Below are 17,220 nucleotides of genomic sequence, written 5' to 3'. Positions count from 1 at the left end.
TTCCTTCTACTCAGCTCTGGGCTTTGATTGTTGTTGTTTCTCCAGTTCCTAAAGATGTAAGGTTAGGTTGTTTATTTGAAATGTTTCTATCCTTTTTAGGTAGGCCTGTATTGCTATGAACTTCCCTCTCAGGACTGCCTTTGCTGTGTCCCATAGGACTGTTATGTGTTCATTTTCATTTGTTACCAGAAACTTTTTGATATTTTATTTGATCTCATTATTGACTCATTCATTGTTTAATAGCATGCTCTTCAGTCTCCAAGAGTTTGAATGTTTTTGAGTTTTTTCCTTGAGGTTGGTTTCTAGTTTCAAGCCCTTGTGGTCTAAGAAAATGCTTGTTATGATTTCAATTTTCTTGAATTTGTTGAGGCTTGTTTTGTGTCCTATCATGTGGTCTGTCTTTGAAAATGTTCCATGTACATTTGAAAAGAATGTCTATTTTGCTTCTTTGGGATGAAAGGTTCTATATATATCAGTTAAGTCCATTTGATCTAATGTGTCATTCAGTTCCACAATATTCTTGTTGATACTCTGTTTTGAAGATCTATCCATTGTCGACAAAACGCCAATTCAAAAGAAACTATGTGCCCCAATGTTCATAGCAGCACAGTTTACAGTAGCCAAGTATTAGAAGCAACCTAAATGCCCAACAGTAAATGAGTGGATCAGAAAACTATGGCACATTTACACAATGGAATACTACGCAGCAGAAAGAAAGAAAGAGCTAGTCCCCTTCACGATAGCATGGATGGAACTGGAGGGCATTATGCTAAGTGAAATAAACCAGGCAGTGAAAGACAAATACCATATGATCTCACCTGTAAGTGGAACCTAATGAACAAAACAAACAAACAAGCAAAATATAACCAGCAACATTGAAATAAAAAACAAACCAACAGTATCAAGAGGGGAGGAGAGAGGGGATAATGGGGGAAAAGAAAGGGAAGGGTAAAGTCAAGGAACATGTATAAAGGACCCATGGACAAAGCCAGAGTGAGGAAGGATTGAGGGAGGGAGGTGGGGGATGGGTGGGGCATGGGGAAGTGGGGGTGGGAAAATGGAGACAACTGTATTTAAACAAGAATTAAAAAAAAAAACCCCTAAAAAATGGAATAATTTAACTATAATTAAATTAATCATGTTAAAAACAAAGGTAGTAAGTCCTCAAAACTTAAAACTTCTTAGTTCTTTTACTATGTTTTACTCTTACTTATGCTCCTGGGGTTATTTATATCCGAATGGTGGAGCTTCTCTGCAATAGTGAACTACTGCACATCTCTCCCCAGCTCCATGGTTAGTGATATCACATTGGTAGATTAATACTGACCATGGTGGAAGTATTTATACCACAGAAATGATCAGATGCCTTCCAGAAAGCTGGTTGTTAAACATTCACCAGCACACTACTACCACTGTTCACTGAGCTTATAACCATCTGATATATTAGTATTAGGTATCTATTGAGTATTCATTTGTTGTTTTCCCCCTCAGTGGAATGTATGCTTCCTGAATGACCCTTTTTTTTTTATTTACTGTTATCTCCTCAGAACCTAGACGAGTGTCAGGCACAGAGGAGGTGTTCAGTAAATACTTCTGCATGAAGGCATTCTGCTCCGTAACGTGTGTGCTGAAATTCATATGACATTTGTCCCATTCCTCTTCTCTGGAAACTGTTGGCTTCACTCTTGGCACCTGTGTAGCTCTGCTCTGCTGGCCGTGGGCACCTGATTTAAGCTGGACTGGTGAGCACCCCTGACTGCGTGTTTGGAGTTGAGTAAGAGAATCCAAGACAATAGTGTGTATAAGAGAGAGCACAAGCCAGCAATGGGAGTGATTGGTCCTATACAAGTCGTGAACTTGCAAGCTATTCATGCCTGTTTCCTATTCTTCATGAGGACTGAGCAGCTAAAAAAGCCCTTCTAAGAAGATGAAGCCATTTCTCAAAGAGATACAGTGATATTGGAGAGGAAGGGAAAACATTCCCTGAGGTTAGCTCCTCCTGAGGTCTCTTGTCCTTTGGGTGTGAGAGGCTCCCTGATCCTTATAATACATTCTCCTTGTATGCATCCTCTAACTTAAATTGATTTCTCTTACTTGCAACCCAGAACATCCTAACAAACACCCTCTCTGTGTTTGTTTTAATATAGTCTATTAAATTACTTATCATCAGAAAAAATAGCAAAAATCTTTTCTCTGGGTCTCTGGTAATTTTGGAAGGATAAGTCATATTAGGTCTTTATAGTCTGAAAACATGTACATGAAGTTCAACTCCCAGCAATTTGTCTTCTCAGAGTCACAGGATGTTGAAAATAAGGTTAAAATAAAATCGCGGGTTCAGATAGCAACAATTTTCTTTTTTTATCAGTTTACAAACTGTATTAGAGCCATGACTACTGTGTGCACGGTGTGCCGCTCAGCATCAGACGAAATTATGCTTAACTATATCTTCTCATTCTGCGGTCAGTTTCGGGCAGAGGGAAAGTCTGACCTGAGAAAGTATCTTTTGCTGTGTCAAAGAAACACTGGTCAAATGACTTTTTCATGAACAAAAATGATTTAAGATGTTAATCTTACTTTGCCAGCTATCCTGAAATTTTTATCACCAATAAAGGAACTAAAGGTCTCAAACAATTGTGTAGTCCCCGCAATGAATACTTTATGGCTTTTCAGATTTCGCTTTCCTCGCAGCAGCCTTCTCTGTGCAGAAAAAATGTTTAAAACCTGGCCTTCCACTTGGCGAGGAAGGGCAGTTGGCCTCACCTTTGCTAGGTAAACCCGCTTGGAGAGGCATCCACATGGTAGGGTTAAACATTTAATTCATTCACCCTGTCGGGGTTTTTCTTCTCTGATTTGATTCTTTTTCCTTGATGAAGAAACATAACCTTTCAATTATGAATCTGTATTGTGATTGCACCTTTTCTTGGTAACACCAACGTATGTTTTTGGAAAAGAGGGTTTCCAAACTTACTTCCCATTTCAGTACCATTTTGTCAAAACTGATCAGTACTCAAACCATTGTTATGTTGTTGTTGCATATTTGTTAGATTATTGAAAATTGAAGTCAGGGAAAGAAGTGCACTCAATGTCAAGCGCTGCTGCTGAGCTCAGGGGCCGTGGCCTTAGGCACGGACCACTGGCCCGGCCCTTCTGCTCCTTCCACCTGCAGCAGATCTGGCTGCCTCCAAGGGAACGGATTTTGCTTTACAGGGGCTGCATCTTCAGGAGTCGTTTGGAGACCTAACTCGAAGGAAGCTTTGAGCTGCTCCTCACTTACTTTGTTTGCTTTTCATTGCACAGGTCTGAGCCAAGACTTCTCTCTTTTTAGCTGCCAAAAGCTCTGTTGCTTTTCCTTCGAAATCTACACAATTATTTAAAACTATGTTGAAATACTTTTAGACATACAGCCAAGTGGAGGAGGACATAACAAATACCTGTGAGTCACCACCTAGATTTAACAAATGTTTACCTTATGCCACTCTAGGTCCTTTTTTAATAAAAAGAAAAGAAAAGAAATCCAATATTAAAAGTGGGAATAAAGCCCCTTTTGTAGCCTCCCCTGGCCTGTTCCTCTCCCTTCCTCACGACCGGTTTTAAAATGTCACTATGAGAGTGATGGCTTCATGTCGTTATTCCTCAGGGCTTTCTCATGTAAGAGGCACTGTGAATCAGGCCCATTTACATCTTCGCAATAATAAAACCTGTATTTGAAATGAGCATCCAGGTAGAATAACTAATTGTAATAGGGGCTGTGCCATTCTCTTCTTTGTTTCCAGGGGCCATGAGGGTCCTCAGGCACTGCGTGTCTGTCAGAAGCTTCAATGGTTTCTTTTGAATTTCTCTTATAAGCCATAGTTCCACCAGCATTCAGTTTATGCTTCAAACTTGCCCCAACCCATGTTCCCAATGGAAAATTTTTACCCCTTTAATAAGGTAAATGAAGAATGACACTAATGTTACAAACCCCAGGGTTTCTGGTACTTCTGTGCTCAAGGGAACTCCAGAGGCAGTTTGGTGAACCAGCAAGAGGGAAATAGCCAAATGCTCAATCACTGATTCCTTTAAAGGGAAATCCTCCGCATAGAGGAGTAGGCTGTTGCATTTCAGCTACAGATCTGAGCTAGCACTGGGCAGCCTGCACACTCAGTTTCAAGAAGGGGGATCCCATTTGGGAGAAATGGAGAATCTGGAGGAAAATTGCAGACAAACTGCCACAAGGAGTAACCTGGCTCCAAGGCGCCCCCACCCACCAACTCTCTGATTGTGAACCTATAAAATATGAGAAGTATGTGAGTAATGGGGGCTAATTCAAATAGCACGAGTCCCAGGTATTTGCACAAGGAACCCCGTTTCTCTAGGAAAGAAAGTTGTCCTGGATTTAAGAGGCCTTTGCAAAAAGGGACAACTTTCCCTTCACCACATAGCAGGTGGCCTCCAAAGGCAGACTTTTCGAGGGTCCCATGCACTTGGCATGTCCATGATTCCTGCCTGTGCCAGCTGTCACTTGGGACCAAGTCAGGGGAAGTCATAACAATAATAGCTAACATTTGTGGAGTGCTTAGCATGTGCGGGGCACTCCTCAAAGTGGTGTAATATTCTTTATCTTTGTAATCCTCACAACGATCCCAGTAGGCAGGTGCTATTAGCCCTGAGGTCACACAGGACTGAGTTGGAAGGGAGGCAGTGTGACCCGGAGCCTGGAACGCAGGGTTGGTATTGCTGAGCTCTTCCCACCAGCTTTGGCCGTTACCATAAAAACACCTCAGCAGCCAGACACATCTATCTAATAGCCAACTGTCTATCTAGCAAAGGCTGCATTGTCTTTGGAACCTTAAGCACAGCCCTTCTAATTGGAATTGCTTCCTAATTCAGCTTCATATATCTTCTCTCCTCCCACACAAAAGAATCTATTGTGTGGGTCTCAGGAATCAACTGGATGCTCCTTTGATATACTGTGCATGTAAATGTAAGGAACAAGACTCATTTGATTTCATTATATCCTTTATTGATGCGCCTGCAGCATTTTATTGTAGGTTTTTGTGACTAGAATTCCTAACAAAGGAGGGAGCAGGCTTCTAGGTTGGCAGCTCAGCAGAGAGAGGATTTACCAGATTGGATTCTAAAGGGATGCTCCACCCATTACTGCCGTCGTTTCTCAGCTTTCAAAAGGGCTGGGTGTTTTCGGGAACTGCTGCTATTCTATGACTGTAAAAGTGTTACCAAGCCTGAGACGAATGCAAGAAGCGGCCATCCTGTCACCAGGCAGTGGGCGGGGAGTTTACTGAGCCTGCCTAAAAAGACAAGCTGGATGACACCCTGTCACTGAGGGAATGTGCTCGTACTGAGGACTGACAGAGCGGGTACCTCATCCTTCCTACCTTCAATGACAGGCTCCAGGGACTATAGAATGAGGTTAATTATTCCCAACATTCTTCATTGTAATTCTAAAGGAGATAATGATGAGAAATAGTACGTAGTCATTGAACTGAAAATGCCCGAGGCATTCTCCTGCCAGAGAATCTAGCACTTTTTCCTATGGCCTGTTGATTTCCTTCAAAACTATCTTTTTTTTTCTCCCAGGTTTAGTCAGTCTTTTTTAATAATTGGAACCTCTGCAATTCTGTTGTGCCAAACAGAAACAGCTCCCAATGATTAAGAGCTGACTAAGCACCAGGTGCTTTATTGTGTTCTTGCATTTAACCCTCACAGTAGTCCTATGAAACTGGGGTTTTAATATTTCCATTTTACAGGTGAGAGAAGGCACAGAGTGGCTAAGTGACACAGCTGGCACACTGAGGTTCCAGGACTTGGACCCGTGCAGTCAGACTGCAAAATGTAAGACACTGTCTCCTAAGACCTTGAGCTTTCTTTCCTTAACATCCTGGCTTAGAGGTCTGTCCCTCACCCACTTAGAGTCTTCTGGAGTCTATGGCCCTCCTGGTGGGCACAGGTTTTCCATGGCCCAACGGCCTTTTCTGTTCAATGTTCCAGATCACTCAGTGTTTGTACTACCGTCCTCTGACAAGGCCCATCTTGGACCGCCTCACATCCACCAAGGTTTCTATGGGCACTACACATCACGGCAACGAATTGAGCATAGTTTTTGGTAGCCAGTTCTCCACTATAAAAAATCCACAAAAATTTTCACTAATAGAACAGACAACTTAGGTTGCCTAATTATACACACTACAAAAAGCTTATTTGCTTACTTTGATTTACTGTAGAGTTCCTTCAAATACTGCACTCCCTGATGCATTTAAAATGAGATTCAACTGATGACATTGATTCACAGCTTTTCAAGAACTAAGGCATAAAGAAAGCCTTCTGCTTTAAGTAGATTCTTTCATATATATTCATAGAATTCCTTTAGCCTAGAAGCTCCAATGTTAACACGCTAAAGGTTTTTTAAGGCTTCCATACATCAGTGGAACTGCGTTTTCTTCCCTTTCCCTTTCATGCCATTTTTAAATTGAGTATCAGAATGATAGAAAATCAGTGATAGATAATGCTTCTCAATGATCCCAGGACTCACACTACTTTCTTTAAATCTTTGAAAGAATATCTTTCGATTTTCTAGCTGATTGGAGAGTTGGATGGGAGCGCAGTAGGGTCTAAATACTATTATTTTTCAGAGACATTGCAAAAGAGGCAGAGTCACTGACTAATGCACGGAAACACAGTGCAAGATAATCAATAATCTTGAGGTGATGCTTCTACTTTCCCTGAGCTCTGCAAAAAGAAGCCTGACTTAAATAGCAAACCAGTTATGATTGTGGATGTGCTTCAGATGGCAATCAAATGAGTGGTGGCTTTTATTTTAGACCTGAAAAGGAATTTATTACTGCCTTTCTCATTTCTGTTTTCCTGTCAAGTAGGCAGTCCTGTGCTGGGGCTCTTAGCAGCTGAGCATGTTCCGTTGGCTTTAATTCTCATCTAGCTCATGACCTCTGTAGTAGTAGGTCGGGTTCCCTATTTGGCCCCAACCCTGATTTTCTACCCTTCTCAATTAAGCTTTCTATTGCTGTGTAGCAAATTACCAGAAACTTCATGCCTTAAGACAACCTACAGTTGTGATCTCACAGTTCCTGTGGGTCAGGAATCTGGGTACTGCTTAGCTGGGTTCTCTATTCATAGTCTCAGAAAGGGGGAATTAAGATATCATCCGGGCTAGGGTCTCACCTGAGGCTGGGGGTCTTTTTCCACGTTGGTGTAGGTGTTGGCAGAATTCATTTTCTTGCAGCTATTGAATCCATTGCAGCTTGCTTCTTCAAAGCCAGCATCTCTGAACTCTAGACTATCTTTTAAAGTGTTCGTTTGGTTAGGTCAGGATCCACCCAGGATACTCTCCTTTTCTTTTAAAGGTTTTATTTATTTATTTTCAGAGAGAGGGGAAGGGAGGGAGAAAGAGAGGGAGAAAATCATCAACATGTGAGAGAGAAACCTCGATGTGCAAGAGAAACATTGACTGGTTGCCTCTTGCATGCTCTCAACAGGGGACAGGGCCTGCAATCCAGGTGTGTGCCCTGACTAGGAATTGAACTCGGAACCGTTGGTTTTGTGGGTAGACACCCAACCCACTGAGCCACCCAGTCAGGGTTCCATTTTGATTAATTTAAAGTCAACTGATTATAGACCTTAATTTCATGAAAAATCTCTTTGTCTTTGCTATATAACATAATTATGGGAGTGATGTCCCATCACTTGCCATATTCTATTGGTTAGAAGCAAGGGTATGCTTCTCAAGGGTATGGGTTTCCGGGGGTTATCTTAAATTCTACCTACCACATCCTCTTTCTGAATAAGAACTGGAACGAGGTTAGTGAGCACCACTAGGCACTCTCTCGTGCATTCAGGACAGGATAATGTAACTTAATGCTCAAGAAAATCATCCTATATATATCATATATTTACATCATGGAATCATATCCAGAGTCAAAGATCCCTATTTTAAGAGTAGACCTATAAAGTCTGTTCAAAACTAAATTTAAAAATAAAATTATTTCTAAAGAATAACAATATATCAGTGTGCATAAAAATTTTTAAATTATTTTTATCTCTTATCTGAACTTTTAAAATAACGCCATGAATATAATGATTCTTTGCATAAATGTGCTTTAATCAGTTCCATAGTATTCTGCTTAGTATAATGCCATTGACAGTTTTCTAATGAATAGCTTTTCTTCAACATGGTGTTTTAAAATAATTTTTAAAAAAATTTTACTTACTGATTTTTGGGAGAGAGAAAGAGAGAGAGAGAAACATCAGTTTGTTGTTCTACCCATCCATGAATTTATTGGTTGCCTCCTGCATGTTCCCTGACCAGAGATCAAACCCACAACCCTGGAGTATTGCGATGATGCTCTAACCAACTGAGCTACCCTGCCAGGGCTCAAAATGGTTTTATTAAGTTAAATTTTTACATGTAATTGCTCACAATCATCTTAAAGATTGCATTTTCAGGTTAATAAATCTTAAAATTTTTAATATCTTTAATTGTCACCTGTCTGAGAAAATACTCTCTCTACAGATGCCGAGGCATTTTTTAAGCTCAAAGAAGACTCTGGTAAACAACATATATTTTCAATTTAATTTTTATTTGAATCATCACAAAGGAAACATTCAATTTGAAAATTCCAAATATTTTCACAAAGACTGCTTTTTGTCTCTATTTAGAGTAATTATTTTAACAAGTAATTTACAAGTAAAGTCTCCTTGAATAATTTTTTCTCTATTTATGAATCTTTTGAATGTTTTGACAAATTTAGATGCCCCCTACTACAGACATTCTCAAATTTCTTTCCATTCTGGTATAGAATATAAATTTATCCAGTTAAAAACAGGAGTTTTACCAAAAGATACTTCCTAATACGTGAGATATTCCAAAGTGTAACCATAAAATTTCAAATCATCTCTGAGGATCATTTGAACTCTCCTTCCTACGTTGCTCTCTCTCTCTCTTCTTTGTATAGCAATATATTTCAGAATCCTTTATTTGTAAGCTTTGTTTTCAATAATTATGGTTTCATTAAGCTTCGGAAGCTGAAGTGTGTCTTTGGCATTCCATTCAATAAATACTATAATTAAATAGTTCCAACTAATTTTGAATAAAATGCAGCCCAAATGCAGAAAACTTGTTTATATTATAAAAATGTTCAATTGTCATTGACGGGCACTTAGGCTGATATAGGAAATAGTTCTTCAAAGGCTTAAACATTTCTAAAATTTCATACATTTCAGATAAGGAAGAAGAGAAACTGTGGTACCAGGCTGACATCATTTGGAGTGTTCAGTATCCGCTCTATCGTTCAGTAACACTTTTTATATGTAATTATATTTGTCCATTTTGTTCATTGCATCTTCATTTTTGATTGGTGGAATATCCCCATTTGTTTAGATAGGACTATAAGTTATGTGAGCACTACACTAATTCTTAGCACATTTCTGCTCTGTAACAGGAGAACACTGCTATTACCATGGTATTCTGCTGCACCAGAACTTGTATTATCATCACCACAGAAATAATTTTATTTGCAGTGTGAAACTTTTACATGGAATTTTTAATGGCATTCACAGTAATATCAGGTGTGGAAGAATTAACATCTAAAAGCTTTACTTTGAATCCATGAATTGGATAAAAACCTTGAACCAATGTTGCAATTAAAAGATGTTCTATTTGAAGTAAATGATGACACTGATATAAAACTCATGGCACTGAATTGTGATTCTGTTAATGCAGACAACAATAACATTTCTTGTTTTATGTTTTTCTATGTGCACAAGAAAACTTGGAATTGAAATATGTTTAAAAGAACAGTCATTTGGTTTAAACCAAAAAATCATGCTTCAGAGAGTGATGTGCAAATGCACCTCTTGAAGCTTTGGTGGTTAACTTTTCTTCCAGCGCATTTTCCTTGAAATAACTGTTAACCACTGATACTGGTGCTTCCTAAGCAGATTTAGTCTTTTGGCTTGCATGTGTTTAATGATATCACTACAACCCCCATGGGAAATGACAAATGTCAACAAACTTTTAATCTGAGAAACATATTCATCATCAACTTTCTTGGACCTTTAGTACTGTGCTTAATTTTTCATTAAATATACTCCTTCATTTCTGTTGAGTTCATTGCTGTCAGAAGGATTTATTGCAATATAAACACATGTTATCGATAAAATAAATAATTGTAAATTTACATTAAATGACAAACCCTCCATGTAAGGATTTAATCTCTAGATTCTCTTACATATGTGCTAGTAGAGTGTCCCATTGTCCCATGTTTCTCATTGACCTCAGCATCTGTCTGGCTCTGACATTGGCCATAGCACAGCTGGCTGGTGACCAGCAGGGCCACAGCTTCAAAAAGTTCCCCTGCCGTCCCCTAAGATCCAAAAGAGTTATTAGCCCTTAGTTATTTTTATCTCAGTGCTCTTTGTTTCACCAATGAGTGCCCTGCGTGCATCCTTAAAAGAGAGGTATGAGTTATGTTTCACAAGGAAAGGGTCAGGAGAAGATAGGCAGAGAGCTGCTCTTGGTCTTTGAGATTAACCACAGGCTGAAGTGAGAACTCTGTCCGCTGCACGTGCATCTCACATACTATGAGCTATGGCATGGCAGAAGCAGGCAATGCCGTGTGGAGGTCTCTTAAATTTGCCCTAGTTTGTTATCATGCAACAAGTGCTAATGAAAAACATGAAAACTCCAGAAAGAAAGGCTAAAACACATGGGATACATGACCCCTAGAAGGTGCTCAATGATAGTTTACTGAATGAAAGAATGACTGTTCAAAAGGCACTAGACAGAATTCAGAGTAGATGAAAAGAGATTCAGAGACAGGCAGGAAAGTCAACAGCTAGTGTTACAATGTCTTCCTCTTAAACCAGGGCACATAACTGGAATCTGTCAAGAAAGGACTGATCATCTCCAGATGTGGTAGAAACCTCGGTCAGAACTGTTTAGACCAGGCTTGAATGCCAAACAAAGTCTCACCAAGTTCAGAGAATAAACCTTGGGCCACTAATACGCCCAGTTCCATGGATTTAGTAAACCGAGATTTTGTCTGGTAAGAAGGTAGTTTTCTATTATAAAGAGCCGACCAAGTATTTGATATGCTGGAGACCTGCTAGGCATCAGTACCAAAAGTTAGAAGAAAGGCCAAGATCCTACTCTAAAAAAGGTAAATTCAATGTTTTTCAAAGCAAAGCTGAGAAAGTTTCAAAAGTGATTTGAGGGTTCCTTGGGGTAAATCATTATCTTAGTTCTATAGGTCAAGTTTAGCTTGTGACAGAAAAAAAGGAGATGGGATTCTTTGCTGGGTCTAACTAACGTGGGATTGTCCAACAAGGAGTTCCATTAGCCTTATGTTCACTAATGCTTGCCCTCCTTGCCAGTAATAATTTGCATCTCACTTTGGTGCCTTCACGGATGCCCAGGTAAAAGCCTCATCATGTGTACCATACGCAGTGTGGGCTTCTCCCTTATTTATGTGTCAACAGCACAGGCTCATTTCAATGCCTGCCTTCCCTCTTGTAGTAATTGTTATTATGTAAACAATCTAATATGAGTGCTAATACATGTAATTTCAACCAAACTGACAGTAATGCACCCTCAGTGTGCTGTGCCACCAACCTGCCTCTTTCCTGGGAGTGGGGCAGCAATAATGAGCATCCCATTCTGTGGTCACATGAAGTGAGACCAAACGGGTGTTCGGTGTTTTCAGAAGATCAGGGAGTGCTTAATTTGAAGATGCACTAATATTTTCAGGTCATTACCCCCTTTTCTTCATGAACTTTGAATGAGAATTATAATAAAACATCTAATTGGTTATGATGGAGAAGCAGCAGATTGTAGGGATTAGAGATTTTTCTGATAATTTCTGACGGCTCTTTGGGACATCTTTATGGTTGGACAATAACTCTCTGGGGGCTTGACTCCGTGAGCCTGCCCAGCGTCGCCCAGTTTCACGGCTAGTCTCTGCTCAGGGATCTCTCACCCTCGGTCCCCTGGCTGAGTCATATACTTGGATCTTCTGGTTCCAACTCTCACATTTGACAGTTCTGAGAAACTGAGGCCACACATGCACTAGGGATAGAGCTGGTCCTGGAACTTGTCTCAACCTTCTCATGGCAATGCCATTTTGCCCAGGCCATGCTCCTTGTTGCGGCATCACCTTTACATGCTGCAGGACACCATGGGACCGGGACCAACTGTCAGGGGCGAAGAGAGGAGGACAGGTAGCAGGGATATTACTCTGTGACCTCCACAAATGACGGTAGCGGAATGCATTCATTCAATCCATTCAACAATTACTTATCGAGTACTCTCTACATGCCAGGGACTGTTTTGGGTGCTTGGGATACAGAAATGAACAAAACAGCAAAAATCCTTGCCACTTGCCCTGACTGGTGTGGCTCAGTGGGCTGGGCATCATCCCTCAAACCAAAAGGTCACTGGCTTGATTCCCAGTCAGGGCACATGCCTGGGTTGCAGACCAGGACCCCAGTTGGGGGCATGTGAGAGGCAACTGATCCATGTTTCTCCCACACATCAATGTGTCTCCCCCTCTTTTTCTCCCTCCCTTCCCCTCTCTCTAAAAATAAATAAAAATAAAATCTTTAAAAAAAATCCTTGCCCTCATGAAGGCCACATGTTAGTGATAGTAAAAGGAAATGCACAGCACTTAACCATGTCCCAGTACTGTTCTCAGTCTACACATATACTAACTCATTTAATCCACACGACTCTTTGAGGTAGGTATAATCATTAATCATATTTTGCAGGTAAAGAAACTAAGCAACAGGAAATCAAAATTAAGACAATTGCTCAAGTTCATGCAGCAAGGAAATAACCGATCCAGGGTGTAGCTCTGGTTATTTGGCCCTGAATCCCTGTACTTGACCAGGATGCTTGATTGCCTGATTGATGAGTGAGGCTAGAGCCATAGTTTTTACTTTTTAATTCTGTAAGCAGTAGAACCCTTCCTCCTTATAAAAATGAAATTCCCTGTGGAGCACCAAAAATTAAAATAATGCAAGTTCTGGATGAAGAGTATGGGAAGGGAGGGAGAATTCAGACTCTATCGCTGGAAGGAAGGAGGCGAATCCACAGGTGCCGGCTCCCAAACATCCTCTCACTTCTCCTCAGTCCCCACCCCATTAGACCTTGCACTCTACACAAAGGCTTTAGAAAGAGCTGGAGTGAAAGTATGGAGAACTAAAGCACAGCTATGTCTCGGTCAGGTTCGGGAAGCGGGGTTTAGTGGGGTCGTAGCGTTAGTCCTAGCAGAACAATCCAGGACTTTTTGTCTGCGCCCCCAGAAGGCGTGTGCTGGGGCCTCTCCAGCCCTTTGAGAATAACTGCCGCCGTGGTGGTCTTCGGTGACTGACGGCAAAGGGTCCCACAGGGGCCTGAGGGAGTGGTTCAAGGCATTCTGAGAACACGGGGATACTTTTCTTCAACCCATAATTCCTTCTTCTGTCTCCTGTCTCCTGCCTCAACTGTCTCTGGCACTGCACTATGGAGCCACGGACAGTGCCAGAAAGAGGCCTCCCAGCTCTCAGCCCATTGGTGTGTGTCCATTTAAATGTCCGTCGAGGTCAAGTTTTCATGGACTTCTAATGCTATTAAGGCAACACTGGGGAAATTGCCTTCTAATGACACCATCATTTCATCATCTCCTGAAAGTGTAAAATAACTATCCCTCCTCTTCCCAGAAAAACCTGCCCAAAGTTGCCAGGATCAAAAGGTAGGCTTCCAGGGCAGTGCCCATGGTGTTTTGCTTCAGAAAGTGCTGGAGTGGAGCAGTTTATGAAGTCCCCTAAGACTTCCTCTCGCAATGACTCCTACTCCCCCGACCTCAGCCTTTAGCTGGAGGTTTGGAGAGCACTTGCGCAGGGCAGCCTGGGGTGGCCATGGGGGGTTGTGGGCAGCTTTTCCCCAGCTACTCCCCTAGGTTCCTTTTCACTGGCCTCTGCTTTGAATTGTTAATTTCTTCCCTGAAGATGTACCTAACTTTGTTAGCAGGTCTGACACTGTCTGGCTGCTTGGCCAATGAGGTGCCAAGCACTGTTCTAGGCATGGGAGACACAAAGGGGGAAAGATCCTTTTTCTAACCTCGGGCCTCCCACAGTTTAGTGGGAAGACAGCCAGGCAAACACATGGTGGGTGTGGTATCAAATTGTCATCATCAAAGGAAGGGTGGAGTAACAATGGAGCAGAAGGATGCCTATTCTGCTTATGAGAAGCAGGGAAGGCTCTGGGGAGAGGGGACAGGGGGCGAACTAGAGCTGAGGCTTGGAAAGAAAGACAAAGCTTCCAGAGATATATGTATCAAGTCGGAAGGAAGCCACTGCCAAGGGCTTTGTGGCATCGTGCTATAGTTAAGGTGCTGACTGTCTTACCGAAGGAGAGGCACTGCTTTCCTAGTACTGATTCTCTATGATCAGGGCAATCCAAAGTCGTTAGCGGGGCGCTAGATTTGCCAGGGTGAATAAATTATATACTGTCCTATATCTGAAACTAATATCATATTGCATGTCAACTGTAACTAAAAAATAAAAAATTATTTAAAAAATAAAATTTGGTTTATAATTTTTGTTGATGTTGTTGTTGTTTTTGTTTTTTGCTCTAGTGAATAAAAATGCTATGAACTTTCTTGCCTAATTTAAAAAAAAGAAGACATTAGGCCTTTTTTTAAAAAAGCTGGCGTGACTCAGTGGATTGAGTGTTGGCCTGTGAACTGAAAGGTCACCGGTTTGATTGCAGTCAGGCCACATGCCTGGGTTGCGGGCCAGGTCCCCAGTTGGGGGTGTGCAATGGACACTCTATCAATGTATCTCTTGCACATGGATGTTTCTCTCCCTCTCCTTCACCCTCCCTTCCCCTCTCTCTAAAAATAAATAATAAAAATCCGTAAAAAATAGAAGGTATTAGTTAGAATTTGATCATTGCTTTCTTTAAATCCTCACTAAAATCTCCTTGAGAATAGGTGCTCATTAAAATTTCACTTTCCCCTCTTTCCCATCTCACCTCACTCCCAGGGACAAGTGTAGCACCTTTGCCAATTTGCACTAAATAATGCGAGGTGAATTGAATAACGAGGGAATAAAAGTAGCTGGGCCAGATTATGGAGATAGCCTTCAATATCAGGCTAACGAATCGACTTCCAGGGGTAGCAAGAGTGAGAACCTGTTGTGGACTAGAATTTAGGAGGCAGTTCAGAGTTAGAGATATGACTTAGATATTTTAGACCGTCATCAGCAAGCTGATAAAGAGTCAGTTGAAAGCAACTAAATGGTAGGCCTCCCAGAGAAAAGAGAGCCAAAAAAGAGAAGAAATTTCAGTTGCAGGTAGAATCCTGAGGACACCACAGTTAGAGAGCAGACCTAGAAAACCTACCTTAAAAAAAAAATCCTATCTAGAGCTTTGGCTTCCACATCTGTATGTGGCTATTAATAGCACCACCTGGTCTGACTCGTGTGAGGATTCATTGAAGTAATGTGAGAAAAGTGCTTAGCAGAGTGCCTGGTGCAGAGTACTTAGTATTTAAAATATCACTCTTTATTATTATTGTTGTTGTTGTTGTACAAGAGTGATTTTCTTTGTTGTTGTCATTGCATTGGGATTAGGTCCAAATACTTATTGTTAATGTATGCATTGAAGATTTGTTGCCCGGTAACTATCATTTTTGAATTGACAAACTCATTTCAATGTTTGCCTTTTAATTAAAATGGGTATCTCAGCATCTTAAAATTCATTTTTGAAGGAGCCCCCTACTGAGCTGCAGCATTTCAGTCACAGCAGGGATATACTACCATTTTTTAAAAAGCCAGCTAGCAATTAATATCATAACTTTATATTTATCTTGCTAATTACGGCTAAGACAAACCCCAGTTTGTCCATGGCTGTGCAAACACACAAAGAAGCCTCAACACCAAGAGGCAACTTACTTGCAAATTTGCATATTAATTACTGTTTACTGCCTTTGCCCCCGTGGCTGATGACTTCTAACAAAGAGCACAGCGTATACAGTGGCTTGGATTGTCTGGGACAACCTGAAATGCAGCCTGCCCGTCGAGCAGGCCAAGAGAAGGCTACGACGCTTCCCAGTGGTGAAAAGACCAGGAGGAGACAGTCCACACCCCTGGCTCAAGAGATATTTATGTAAAGAACCCGAAAGATTTCTGAGATGCATTTTAATAAAGAATAACAGACAACAAAGGTTAGTCCTAGAGATTCTCACTTACGTAAGGCCATCTTTCCTTCGACATACTCAGAAGCAATATTATTCTTGGTATGTGCAACGTGAAAGGTAATATGCATTGTTGTTGTGCTTTGAAAGCTTACTTGTACATTATAATTAAACTGTGGTCACCCCGCCTGATTTCTTAAGGCTCGTGAATCTCCTCAGTCCTGGCACCAATTGCATAAAGGACAGGGTGCTCTGGGAGGAGACAACCCCCAATCCAGTCATGTTTTCTCCTAACAGTGTTGAATGGATTAGGACACTTAATGTATAGCTTGGGAAGGGAAGTCTAGTGTGTATTGGAGAATTTTAACTTGGTTGTAACTGGAGACAAAAACCACGTTAGTTGATTTAAAGAAACTAAGTCTGAAAGAAACTCTTTGTGCTCACAATTCAGGAAAGCAAAAGCAGCCTCCTTTTGAGTCAAAGAGCTGTCCAATAAAACCCTCAGTGGAGGTGGGAGGAAAATCAATGGAAAAATTTAATCCTGATATAAGCATAATACATTATGCATGATAATCTTCAGAATTTGAAAGCCACTTAAAGGCAATCATCTGAAAAAGCAGCGGCTGGTTTACAAAGTGATTTCAGTTTCCTATAGTTGTGTAAAATGTGTAGGAAGTACAGGAAGGTAAAAACAGAACTGTTTTTAATCTCTGAAGAAAACAAATACTTTCTTGCAACATTTCAATAGCCACTCTTTGGTTAACAGCACAGTAATATAATAGTAATAAACATAATAATGATTGCTAACAGTCATCGAGTGCTTACTTTGTTCCAGGCTCTTAATATGCATGTTCTCATTTAATCCTCTCAGTGAGGAAGGTTGTATTTTTTGATCCCCATGAAAACAGCTGTAGAGACTGAAGCTCTGAGAGATTAAGAAAATTGCCTCAGATCACAAAGATAGAAAGTAGCAGAGCTGGAATTTGAACCCAGGCAGTCTGACCCGGGGCCGCCATGCCATTTTACACATTAGGAT

This window comes from Pteronotus mesoamericanus, unplaced genomic scaffold, assembly GCF_021234165.1.
Source record: "Pteronotus mesoamericanus isolate MK-2021 breed Mesoamerican mustached bat unplaced genomic scaffold, CSHL_Meso_final contig_182, whole genome shotgun sequence".
In the NCBI taxonomy this organism is placed as follows: domain Eukaryota; kingdom Metazoa; phylum Chordata; class Mammalia; order Chiroptera; family Mormoopidae; genus Pteronotus; species Pteronotus mesoamericanus.
This window is presented reverse-complemented; position numbering follows the sequence as displayed.